This window comes from Siphateles boraxobius, unplaced genomic scaffold, assembly GCF_051911475.1.
Source record: "Siphateles boraxobius isolate OS27281-9 unplaced genomic scaffold, OSU_SipBor_1 19, whole genome shotgun sequence".
In the NCBI taxonomy this organism is placed as follows: Eukaryota; Metazoa; Chordata; class Actinopteri; order Cypriniformes; family Leuciscidae; genus Siphateles; species Siphateles boraxobius.
Window position 1 is genome coordinate 16,300,972 of NW_027508799.1, and position 14,417 is coordinate 16,315,388.

Genomic DNA, 14,417 nt, shown 5'->3' on the forward strand with positions numbered 1-14,417 from the left:
AAAGATTGTATGTTCATATGCAGTCAGTTTGACGTAAAATTATAGTGGTTGGCAAAAGACATTGACATTGAAGTTGTGTCATTGCTTGGCATATATTATATAATTCAATCTATTAATGCAATAATAGGCTAATAGAAAGAGAGAAAAAAACACACCAAAAGATTTCAGATTGGCTCCTGCAGTTCTTTTACAGTTCAAAAAACACATTACCTTTTAATTTTTATGATTAATTTAATTAATCAAAAGGCCTAAAAGCACTAGGCCTTTAATCCATCAACAGAATGTGCCGTTTTTACTGTCATGACCTACAAAAATTGAACATATTTTTACACATTCCAAACCCATATGCCATTTGCCCAGTGAGTGGTTGAGGGCTGTGTTTCACACAACATAGACACAGATTAAATGGATGGGATTCATACCAGTGTTCTTGGTCAGTTTCCCAAATATTACTCATAGGAGAGGTGCTTTTGTAAAGCTAACTTCTTCTATGAGAGCAGTCCAATTCTGTTAACAGAACACATTCTGAGGTTACTCACCCAGCATTTGATTGTGACTTTAAAGAGATTACTTTGGCAGTGGATTACCCCAAACATTGACCCCATCTGCCACTGGTCAGCGAACAGATAGTCCTGGATACTGCAAACTGAAGTAATGGTTTCACTTTATTTTGATGGTCCCTTTAACACATTCTGTTGTCTATAAGTAACATTGCACCTAAATGTCTACAAACTCTCATTAGAGTATTAGTAGAGTATTAGTAGACTGGTAGGGTTAGGGTTAGTTGCAAAGTACTTATAGTCAGTAGAGTGTCTGTTGGAGGACCATCACAATAAAGAGTTAGCAGATATTAAGCAGACAGTACTCTAATGAGAGTTAGTTGACATGTAGTTGCAAAGTTACTTATAGTTAACAGAATGTTCAAAGGGGACCATCAAAATAAAGTGTTACCAAAGTTTTTGGTTGAATCAGAGTTTCTGTGTCAGGCTAGTTGCTCAAACAAACAAAGCAATGTTTTGTTTCAAATTTAACGTATGCAAAAATGTGTATTTAGCTTAAAACATCTGTGAATAAAGCACTGTTTCCATCCCATGTGTCACTTCCTGGGAAACTGGCGCAAAGAATCAATAATAAAAGTGTAGGTTGCTGCAAACGGGGATACCAATGTGGCACTTTATTGATACATAATAAATAACTTGCGCTTCAGAGCAAACAGATGAAACTCAATATAACATGACAGCGTTTGGAGGCGGATGCCTGATGTTTGGTAATGCAATCGTGTGAGACAGTTCTAGGAGGTAATTATACCAAATCATTTTGATGACAAACTTTGGTTAAGGCATTTCAGAATGATTAAAACAACATTTGAGATGGTGTCTAATGAGATTACTCTGCTGGTTAGTCCAGTTATGCCGTTTCATTGTCCCCCAGTTCTGGCAGAAAAAAATGCATTGTCATCACACTGTATAAATTAGCCACATGCTCCAAATCCAGCGGTGTGGGGGAGAAATTTGCCATCAGCAAAACCAGTTTTCTGAGCAATTTTTATAAAACAATTATCCAATCACATGATCTGTTGAGGCAAAGTCCCATCCAAATGTTCGTGTTTCCAGCATAGTTTATGTGCATGTCTTATCGGATAAAATAAATTCCCGTCAATTGAGCGGATAAGTTTTATATCCCAAAATTTGCATACAAATATGTGGATGGAAACATAGCTAGTGACTTTTTGGGAATTGAAATTGAAATGTCTTTTCTTTTTTGAAATTGTCAGTAAAGAGTAAGGATAAGAGTATTAAAACATGACTTCAGGCAAACTCCAACTGGAACGTTGGATGTTTCTTCTTTTCACCCAACCAGATGTATGAGGTGTGCATACTGTTGTTATCTCACACATTGTCATATTTCATATCTTGGCCGAAATAAAACTTTAAATCAATTGCTATTATGACGTCTCTTGCTAGAAATGGACCAGATACCTGTATGGACAGACAGTTCTGAGCAGTTTCCCCAGATTTTCACACATTTTAAATGAGTAAGACTATTGCTCAACAAAACCCAACCCTATTTTAAACTTTGGCGTTAACTTATCTCACCCCCTTTGTGCCATCATGTTTGTGGGAATTTTTTTTTTTTTTGCCCATCACCCAGCATCAGTGTATGACCTCACTGTATGCTCTTGTGTCTGAATGGGATCAAATCCCCGGAGCCATATTCCACCATCTACTGTAGTGGAAAACTGTTGTGGCAGCAAAGGGAGGACAAACTTTCCATTCATGGAAAGAAGATTCTTTAGAAGATGCTCTAAATCAGGGATGTTCAACCTGCCTCTTGGACAGCCCCCTTCCTACAGAGTATAGCTCCAGTCCTAAACAAATACCATACTCATTGGAAAAACGTTCCTGTTGCAACATTTTTGCAAAACGCAAAATACGTACCAATACGTATATCCCTGCAGTTTCTAAAATAAATGAACACTAGAGGCAGTAAAACAGCAAACACTTTTAATTGTTTTCACAAACAAATTATTATTACATGGGCAGATTATGGATTAATAAAGACTTGTTTTCATGCGGCTTCTTACCATAGTGCATGATTTGTAAACTAATATATTTTGGAGTTTGCATCACCTTACCAGCTCCATATGTTCAGTTTTACTGACTTATTAAGCTTGCTCAGTAGCTCAGATGGTACAGAATTGTACTTGCAGAGAGCTCGGGTACGCATCTCATGAAAGACGAGTCACGATGTAAGAGCCCAAAGTAAAAAAAACAAGTTCAAATACCATGGTTACGATAACGTTGTTATGTCGCATTTGCTTTTGTTAACACTATCGGGTAGGTTTAGGGTATAATAATATAGTGTAGGTGTACGTTATTATGAAACGTGATGGAACATTAAACTTTTAGCGCCACAAACTGGATATTTCAATTCAGAACGTCCTGGTTGCGTATGCAACCCACCGTTCCCTGAAGGAGGGAACGGAGGACGTAGTCGACGCGACTGAAATGGGATCACGCTAGGGAGCCTATCATCTTCGATTACTATTGAACGAGCCAATGGAATTTGGCGTGCGTGATTTGCATCACACACTCCGCCCCCGCGGCGCGGGTATAAATACGGAAGTGGATGCACGCACTAGTTGCTTTTCGCTGAGGAGCCGAGAGTAACCCGGGGTCAGCGGTGGTCCAGCGGTAGTGGCAAGGGGACTACGTCCTCCGTTCCCTCCTTCAGGGAACGGTGGGTTGCATACGCAACCAGGACGTTCCCTTTCAGTCGATAACGTCGGACGTAGTCGACGCGACTGAAATGGGATCAACCATTGAACACGCCACTAACGCTGCCACCTTCCAGTGCCTAAACCAAAGCCTCCTGATGCCCCCGCAAACTTAAGGCGGGGAAGGACAGGGCTTAGGCCAGGGAAGTCACTGCTGTTCCTACAGGACCACTGGGAAAGCGTTCCCCGTACGTTGGAAGGAAGGGACGCTGCGGAAGCCACATCCAACCCAGAGGGAGGTAATGTGGAGAATACACATATGAACTGGGCGGAAACCGGGCAGTCTAACATATGGAATGTCACTGGGGTGGCTCCAGCCTAAGACGGGGGGAGACACACCGGACAGTGACGGCAGAGAGACTCTGCCGAGGGAAGACACGGGCTCACCGCAGGGAGCCGTATCGTGGAAGAATACACATATGGGGTCACCGAAGGGACCGCAACATATGGACCCAGCCTAACACAGGTTCCACACTGCTTACGAGTGGTAGGCCTAACACCAGACGTTCCGCACGTCCGACGTCGGAGGGTGTGGAGGAACTCAACAGGGTTCAATTTTAAGGGAACTCAACTGGAGTAGAAAGGCGCACGTATCCAGTCCATAGGAGGGGAATGGCGCAGCAAGCCGACACTTGAACCGGGCTCACGGTGAAACTGGCTTCATGAGAAGGGAGCCCACGGGAAGCAGCGGTTCAACTAGGTGTCGTCCAGCCCCCAACTCTAGAGTCTGTTTAGCAAAGTATATCGTCAACGCCCAGGCGGAGCACTTTACACTCATCATAGAGGAGCTCAACACCTAAGTGGACATGTTGCATCTCGGATCTTTGCCGAAATGAAGGCAAGCACTAAGTGCAACTTCGCATGGAAACAGCCTTCCCTCTCTGCTGAATTCCAACAGATACTTGAAGAGCTGGTCTGAGGTCTATGACTTGCATTCTGTACACGTCCAAGCGAACGGACAGAGAAGCCAGGGCTGGATCTGCCTCCTCCAGGGCAGCGCTTGCAGGCTCACCACCTGCTCCTATTACGGGAGAGGTAGGAACCTTGGGCACAATCCGAGCCGGGGTCTCAGCTTGTGAGAGTTAGCCGGCCCAGACTCCAGGCACAATACGTTGACCGAAAGCGAGCAAGTCCCTACCCTCTAGTAGAGACCACGCGAGCAGGAGAACTGATATAACAGAATTTTTAACTCACTGCCTGCAGTGGCTCAGGGGCGGTCTCTGCAGTGCAGTCGCACCAGGGACAAGGCCCAAGAGGATAAAGAGGGACACAAGGATTTACAAGACCTTGCTCCTCAGGAACCTGACGATCAGAACGTGCTTCTGCATACTTCTGCAACACGATGAGCGTCGTTTAAACACCGAGGCAACATCATTTTGAGGGTGAAGGAAAACAGCCTGCTGCAACCCATTTTGCAGGAAAGAGAGCACTGAAGTGATCGAAAGCTTTCAGGATCTCCTCTGGAGAGAAGACGCACTCAACGACTAGGTTCCACTTCTAAAGGCGTAAGCACGCTACCCCATTCTAGGGGGTGCTCGCAGAAGTGATGGTAACTATCACACATTCTTGTGATAGCCACCTGAACCTCCGCGTACAGATGTAAGACCGCCCGGAATCCCCGGGGGAAGAACGCGTGTGCCCTCGTGCCCCGCCCCTGAAGAGTTTTCCGGGGAAGTCAGGAAGGCTGTTGATGGGAGCCAGGTCTAGTTGGGCCAATAAGGGGCAACTATGAAGACCTGTTCCTCTCCTGACTTGGCACGTAGGTGCAAGGGACGGGCGCAAAAGACAGGAGCATTGCTCAACACAACATGTGAAGATCACTGGGCTTCAGGAGCATTTTCTGCTCAGCACTTGGGTGTGACAAGTTCACTGAGCTTCAGGAGCATTCCTGCTCAACACCTGAGTGTGATAAACTCACCGAGCTTCAGGAGCATTTCTGCTCAACACTTGAGCACGAAGAACCTCACTGAGCGACAGGAGAATTTCTGCTCAGCACTTGAGTGTGACAAGTTCACTGAACTTCAGGAGCATTCCCTCACTGAGCTTCAGGAGCATTTCTGCTCAACACTTGAGTGCGAAGAATTTCACTGAACGACAGGAGCATTTCTGCTCAGCACTTGAGTGTGACAAGTTCACTGAGCTTCAGGAGCATTACTGCTCAACACCTGAGTGTGATAAACTCACTGAGCTTCAGGAGCATTACTGCTCAACACTTGAGTGCGAGGAACTTCACTGAGCACCAGGAGCATTTCTGCTCAGCACTGCGTGTGATGAATTCACTGCGCTACCTGTGATGGACTCACTGAGCTACAGGAGCATTGCTGCTCAACACCTGAGTGCGATGAACTTCACTGAGTTTCAGGAGCAACTCTGCTCAACATGAAGTGTGATGATCTCACTGACTTGAGCAGCGCAAGGCGACCCTGAGTCGCCGTCACTTCTTAGAAGGCTCACTGGGGTTAAACGTATTCTGCGGGCCCCTGGGACAGCTGGGACCCAGTGTTTGTCCAAGGGTAGTCCGCTCGGTTTACTCAAACACTGGCGGAAAAATAAAACCGGGGGGGCAATTGAGCGGCCCCGGAATGGTCAAGACCCAGCGGACCCAGGGGATGGAGTCTCCACTTGCCCTGGCTATAACTGTCGTGAGGCTCGATGGCGGCACGATTGAGTAAGCGGGAGGGGTGGAACAAGGCGCCCTCAGAAGCGTCTGACTCCAAGGAGGAGGTGACGGGAGAGTTTGTGACACCCGCAATGTCTAACAACTCGAGGCACGAATGCCCGTGTAGTCGGGGGTCGCCCAGGCCCCCGTTAAAACACGCCCTTTGTACATGGCCCCTCTGCTGAGGAGGGTTTGGCAGCAGACCGGGATGAACTATAGTCACACAGGGTGAGCTGCTCTGCCACGGTCACCTCGGGACTCGATCGTAAAGCTAGCGCTGAAGCGGTCACATACGGAGGAAGCCAACTTAGGCTGTCGCTATCGTATACCCCAGGAGCCTCTGAATCTTTTCAGTGGGACCCTTTCTCACTTCAACACCAGCTGAACACATTCTCACTGGAGAGACGTGTTGGACCGAGTACCTCTCCAAAACTGAAAAAGAGATACTCAGCCCGTGGGCGAGATTACTCTCTTCCAGTTGACCTGAAGACCCAACGGGCTCTGGAGCACTCGAGGGGAAGGACACCACGTGTCCTTCAGGCCAAAGCTGCAGACCAATCTTGGGCCAAGATGGTCACAACCCACCACCTAGTAGCACGAAGAACGAGTTTACAACTGGCCTTCGTACCGGCTGGAGGAGCGGCTATATCAAATCCTTCGCCAGCAGGATAAGATAAGCACGCACAAGTCAGGAGCACTGCTCAACACTTGGTGTGAAGAATATCACTGAATTTTCAGGAGCACGTCTGCTCAACACCTAATGTGATGTTACTATCACTGACCTGAGCGGGGTAGCCGAGCCTGAGGTGGGGCAGCAAAGTAGAGACAGTGGTGTTAGTGTGCAGTGCAACACTTACCTGTCTCCACTAGCGGCAGGGGACGTGAGAAGGCGGATGACCGGGTCCTCGAACGCCCCAAGCTGCCTGTTGGCGACCAAGGGAAGCTGGGGGATGTAAGGCTATTATACAGGGTCACATCCGCCATACTGGCCCACTTGGGACTCAGGAATAGAAAAATTGCTCTTTTTCTGAATATGTGGGTACCGCTGACCCCGTTTTTATAGGGGCCAGCGGCGGAACAGACACACACATAACAAAAAACTCCAGCCGGCCCTCCAACCAGCCAGAGGGAGTGGATCGGCGACCACTCCACAAGCAACTCCTCCATCCCTGAGAGCCCGTCCAGGTTCAGCGTTTTCTTTTGCGCTGGAACTTACCACCTGGCTTGGCAGCGCCTGGAGCGTGCTGGGCGCCCCTTCCGCGGCCGGCTCCGCGCCGGAACCTGGGTGAAGGCTGCTGCGGTGGTTCGGCGGGAGCTGAGGCGGCTGCAGGCGGACGCCCTCGGCGACGAGCAGTCGGAGGATCTGACCTCGGGGGGCGGGTGAAGGCAGCAGCGTCCCTCCGAGGCAGGATGTGCCGGATGGCCTCCGTCTGCTTCTGAGCTGTAGAGAACTGTTGGGCAAAGTTCTCCACAGCGTCGCCGAATAACCCAACCTGGGAAATGGGAGAGTCCAGGAACCGAACCTTGTCCGCATCTCTCATATCGGCCAGGTTGAGCCAGAGATGGCGCTCCTGGACCACTAGTGTGGACATCGCCGAACCCACCGCGCGAGCTGCAACCTTCGCCGCCCGGAGGGCGAGGTCAGTTGCAGTGCGGAGCTCACCCATGAGCTCAGGGTCCGAACTACCCTCGTGCATGTTCATGAGTGCCTGGGCCTGGTGGACCTGGAGCAACGCCATGGCATGCAAGGAGGAAGCGGCTTGCCCACAAGCTTTGTAAGCCTTGCCCGTAAGAGCGGACGAGAACTTACAGGCTTTAGAGGGGTGACGAGGATCACCTCTCCAGGAAGCGGCCGCCGTTGGGCATAACTGCATCGCAACGGCCCGCTCCACCGGAGGGATAGCCTCGTAACTCTTCACCGCTCCCCCATCAAGGGTAGTGAGAGGGGAGGAGCTACTCAGGCGGTTTCTGGCAGAGAAAGGTGCCATCCATGCCCTCGTAAGCTCCTCATGCACTTCAGGAAAGAAAGGAACCGGGGCGGCGGACTGAGAACCAGTACGGCCCGCCCCGATATACCAATCATCCAACCGAGACGGCTCGGGACACGGTGGAGGGTTCCACACGAGCCCTACCGCCTCGGCGGCCTTTTTCAGCATAGCTGACATCTCTGGATCTGGCTCGGGCAACCCTGGTCTCCCGGAGGGAGGCAGTGCAGCCGAGTCATCATCTCCAGAGTTCAGCTCCCCCTCCGATGCTGCGATTGACAACGTATCCCCTGGAGGGGCCCCAAATGACACGGCTGGCCCGTCCATTACAGAGGGACCAGCGGGATCAATGGGGAGCTCCACCGGTTGCGGTGTGAAAGAGGAGTGAGGGACCCACGGGGCGTGGCTGGGCGGATTACCCCTCACTGTGATCCTCAGATCACCCAGCTTGGACGGCACCCCAGTCCTCCTCTGGGAAGGTAACCCAGAGGAAGAACAGGGGCGGGGCCCAGAGGTGGGGACTGCGCCAACGCTTTTAACGAAGGCGAGTCTAGATCTCAACACCGAGATGGACATGTTCCCGCAGTGAGAACATGTCTCATCCACGAAAGCTGCCTCAGCATGCTGTAAGCCCAAACATGCGACACAACTTTCGTGACCGTCAGAAGGGGATAGTGCCAGACCGCACCCAGAAACGCACGGATGGAATGGCATCTTGAAAAAGACGCACTCACACCCGTGTTGCTCTTTTAGGAAATGGGACCGTCACCAGTGCCGGAGCACACAGGGAATGACCGCGGCAAACACTGAATAGTCTTTCAACTAACAGTGAAGCACTCACTTCTCGCCCTCTAACCAACCGTCAACACACAAACAAACAGTAGAAATTTGATGCTGTTAAAACAGCAGTTGAGAGCTGAGAAGCTCGCGATCACCGCTGCACCACGCTGTAGAACACCAACACTGGAGAGGTCTTCCCGCAAGAACACCGACACACTCGCTCGTTGAACACAACAGCACTCTTCAGAGACATCAAAGACGAACGGCTCCGAAGCGAAAGGCAACTAGTGCGTGCATCCACTTCCGTATTTATACCCGCGCCGCGGGGGCGGAGTGTGTGATGCAAATCACGCACGCCAAATTCCATTGGCTCGTTCAATAGTAATCGAAGATGATAGGCTCCCTAGCGTGATCCCATTTCAGTCGCGTCGACTACGTCCGACGTTATCGACTGAAAGGGAACTGCAGTGATACATACAAACTCAGATGTAATAAAACATTGCCATATTCACATTCATCTGTTCCAGAAAAAATCTAAACACGTTTTTAGCGCCACTCACTGGACATTTCACTTTGAAACTGTCAAGAAACGTGCACGACGCAACGTATTTTGCGTTTTGCAAAAATGTTGCCACAGGTATGTTTTTCCGAATGAGCCTGGGTTGATAAATACATTGAACAGCTAGTCAACCTCTCTGAATTGCTTTTCAATCTTTTGACATTACTGAAATATTTCTGGAAGATGCTTCGGAGAAAACTTGGGCTGCAATTGGCATCAAGGGGGCTTGTTTGCTAAACGTGAACAGCCAATCAGAGTTCTCTCTGTCACTGATGGCCAGATGCCGATTCTACGTGTTAAATCGACAAAAAAAAAAAAAAAAAACAGCCAACGTCAGACTACAGCCAACAGTGTGGAACACACTGAAAAAACGAAAGCTCCTTTCACACAGAGATTCCAGAAAATTCACGGATAAACTGACCTGGGATTTGACCCGGGTTCGTTTGACTTTGGTTCATTCACACTGCCAGTGATTTTCCGGAATCAGAGAGTGCGTTCACACACAACCCGTAAAAATCGCATAAAGACACGGGACATCGATGTGACATGTAATGTCTCAGCAGCTTCTATAGTTTGCTTATGAGCTGCGATTTCTCTCTCGAGAAACCACGCTTGTCCATTTTCTTCGACAAACTTTCGATCATAAACTAGCGTATTACGTACCGTTTCATGCTGGCGAACGATCCCGGCTTCAGCGCCATCATTACGACACGGCATTGATTACGGCTTTTGTTCACACAGCGCGCATTCCGGGACTGAACATGGCAATGTTACTACGTCCCCAACCCGGCATCAATCCCGGGTCGTGTTTGCGTTCACACAGAAGGTGTTATGGCAATTTCCCAGCAATTTCCCGGGATCAAGGCGCAGTGTGAATGGGGCTTATGTTGGATGACACTACGTTACCCAACGGCCGACGTTACCCAACGGCCGACCGTCCGCTTGGTGTGTTCCTGGCTATAGCAATCTTCAGCATCCCAGATAGCTTAGAAGAACTCGAAATTGCGACAGAAACTTTTGAAGAAGTTTAAAGAAAATAGTCCAACACCGTGGTACAACAAGCACACTCGGGCCCTTGAAGAAAGAAGCCAGAAAAATGGAGCTTAAACTGGAAGTAACTGGAAGAAAACAAAACTGGAGTTTTTTTCACATTTCTTGGAAAGAGCATGTTTGCGTACAGAGAGGCCTTACAAGCTGCTAGATCTGCTTATTTTTCAACCATATTAGAAGAAAATAAACAAAACCCTAGGTATTTATTTGAAACAGTGAATACCTTAACTAAAAATAAGGCTTGAATCCCAGACGTTTCTAAGCAGCACAGCAGTAATGATTTTATGCACTTCTTTACTTATAAGATTGATAATGTCAGGGAGAAAATTATAACTATGCAACTGTCTACTACAGTATCGCATCAGGCAGTGCATTGTAGTCTCCTTGAGGGAAAAAAATTGATTCATTCATTGCTATAGGAGGGGAAGAATTTTCCAAACTCGTTAAATCATCTAAATCGTCAACATGTATGTTACACCCTATACCGACTAAGTTATTGAAAGAGATACTTCGAGAGGTCATAGATCCTCTTCTTGATATAATATTTCATCTTTGTCATTAGGATACGTACCAAAAGCTTTTAAGCTGGCTATGATTAAACCGCTTGTTAAAAAAACACAACTTGATCCTGCATAATTAGTCAATTACAGGCCAATCTCGAATCTACCTTTTATGTCAAAGATACTAGAAAAGGCAGTATCCTCACAACTATGTTCCTTTCTAGAAAGAAATGGTATCTGCGAGGATTTTCAGTCAGGATTTAGACCATACCATAGTACTGAGACAGCTCTCATTAGAGTCACAAATGATTTGCTCTTATCATCCGATCGCGGTTGTATCTCTCTATTACTGCTACTCCATCTTAGTGCTGCATTTGATACTATTGACCACAACATTCTTTTAAATAGACTCGAAAATTATGTTGGCATTAGTGGAAGTGCATCAGCATGGCTTAAATCATACTTATCTGACCGTTATCAGTTTATAGCAGTAAATGAAGAGATGTCTTATCGATCAAAATTCAGTATGGAGTACCACAAGGCTCAGTACTAGGACCGTTGCTGTTCACTCTGTACATGCTTTCCTTAGGAGATATCATTAGGAAGCATGGCATTAGTTTTCACTGTTATGCTGACGATACTCAGCTCTATATTTATTCACGCCCTGACGAAACTTACCAATTCACAAAATTAACGGAATGCATAGCTGATATATAAAACTGGATGACTAGTAATTTCCTACTACTAGTATCTAATTATTGGACAAAAAACTTCCTCATGTAATAACCTAGAATACTCTCTAACACTTGATGGCTGCTCTGTCAAGTCTTCGTCGTCAGTTAGGAACCTGGGTGTGCTCTTTGATACCAATCTTTCATTTGAAAGTTACGTGTCTGGTATCTGTAAAACCGCATTTTTTCATCTTAAAAATATATCTTAATTACGTCATATGCTCTCAATGCAAATGCAGAACAATTAGTCCATGCGTTCATGACATCAAGGCTAGATTGTTGTAATGCTATTATGGGTGGTTACACTGCATGCTTAATAAACAAACTACAGCTGGTCAAAAACGAAGCAGCTAGAGTTCTTACCAGAACCAGGAAGTATGACCATATTAGCCCAGTTCTGTCAACACTGCATTGGCTCCGTATTAAACATTGTATAAATTTAAAAAATATTGCTGATTACTTACAAAGCACTAAGTGGTTTAGCTCCCCAGTACTTGAGCGAGATTCTAGCGCATTATAGTCCTTCACGTCTATTGCGATCTCAAAATTCTGGCCAGTTGATAATACCTAGAATATCCAAATCGACTGCTGGCGGTTGATCCTTTTCCTATTTAGCACCTAAACTTTGGAACAATCTTCCTAACATTGTCAGGGAAGCAGACACACTCTGTCAGTTTAAATCTAGATTAAAAACACATCTCTTCAACCTGGCATACACATAGAACACTATACATTCCTATTATTCAAATCAGTTAAATGATTATTAGGCTGCATAAATTAGGTCAGCAGGAACCGGGAACACTTCCTATAACACCTGATGTATTCGCTACATCATAAAAAGAATGGCATCTAAGCTAATTTTAGTCTTTCTGTTTATTCCGAGGTTAACTGTAATCAGCCGGATCCGGGCCGTATCCAGACAGACTTGCTCCTGGACACAACCACAACGCATTCCTGATGTGTCAGCAGAGATTCGGTTAACTACACTCTCCCCTGTGAAGGCTCATCGACACTACAGCCATCGGCACTGATCCTCAAGGAACTCATCTCCATACGTGCGTGATGACTCCGGTCTTCAAACAGATGAACTGCATAATATAATGTTCCTATCCAATCTGAACTTTGACCTGTAATGCTGCCTGAATCATAATCATACACTGTTCGTTTGTTGGCCAGAAGAGAATGGCCCCCCGACTGAGCCTGGTTTCTCCGAAGGTTTTTTTTCTCCATTCTGTCACCTGATGGAGTTTTGGTTCCTTTCCACTGTCACCTTTTTTGCCTTTCTTCGCCTTTGTAGCCATTGGCTTTTTGGACATTTCATTTTATTTTTAACATTATTATTACAACATTATTTTCCTGTTATCTCTGTAAAGCTGCTTTGAAATAATCTGTATTGTAAAAAGCGCTATATAAATAAAGGTTTTGACTAGACTTGACGACTATACTTTCACACCTTACTCAAAGACTCATCATCTTACTTTCCAATGAAAGAGTTCATTATCAATTACTATTTGATCATTTGAGATTTAGTAGATGTAGATGTGCCTTATAACTCAATGTGCTGCTATGTAATTACTATGATGTTACTACAACAGTACATAAAATCTTGGCAACAGAATTACACATTATTGTCTTTATTAATATTTTATTTCACATCTTTAAGCAAACGTATCACCATCAAAAAGTTTTTTTAAACCTCATATGGTCAGTTAAACTGTTGCATTACAGTATAGGTCTATCAAGCATTTATTGATTTTCAAATCTATTGTATTCCCCTCAGTATCTTTAACAAGCCAATTATAAATGTATCAGTCATAAATAGGAGCCTGGTATACTTAGGAACTGATAAAGTCATGCCTTTGAGGTCATTTTTGGGAGACATCATGCTGTCTGTATTTTAGGCACTATGCCTGCTTCATTTTCAAATCCTTACAAGCTCTTTCAATGTTAGAACGGAGGACTTTTCTAAGGGGATATCCCATGGCAACCAGACTGGCACAAGTGTCGTTGCGCACAAAAGCACACACACTGACACACAATTAATACACGCACACACACGCACAAAATACTGGATCACGGCAATCGACTCTTATTTGGTAGCCTCGGGCTCTCAGTGTGGTAAAGCGATAATCCTATCAAACAACAGGTCGAAGTTTATTATCTGCAGCTCAATACCAGCCACAGGATCACCAGGGCTAGAAGGCCCCTCCAGATACATAGAGCGAGAGAGAGAGAGAGAGGGAAACTTTTTGCCCTAGACGGGACATTGGGTCAGTTTCTTTTGGTTCTGTTGTGAATGAAGGTGCTGGGTAGTTGGCACAGTCAAACAGTTAAGATCTGTTAAGTCACTTGTGGATTCATTTGAGTTCACCTCTAGCTGGTGGCATCTCGACTCACCTGACTGCAGAATAAAGACGTCTCAGAGGTACAGTTTATCCCTTCTCTTATAGTATTAAAAATTGAATGAACTGGGAACTTTATTGTCTTTTGATGCAAACCTTGATCAATACGTCTGTATTCAATTTCCTCTGAAAGTTGTAGCCGCTTAAAAGCCGTTAAAGAATGCAGAGTAAATGTTGGAGATTTTTCAAATATTCTGTGAGCCAGAAGCAAACTGGATTCACATTGAATGCTTACTGTGAACTACCATGGTTGAATGATATTGTTTCCAGATGTATAATGACTGTTCTGTAAATGAAAACAAAGAGGAATCTGAGGGTGATTTTGTTATGCATTGGCATGCAGGTTGGAGACTTTCAAGGCAGTTAATCACAAATAAAAGTTGATGAATTCAACACATCAGTAGGACATGGACAAGAATTAGTGTCTTCATTAAGTCAATCTGATAATCAGCACGTCTGTCAGGAAAGTTAATG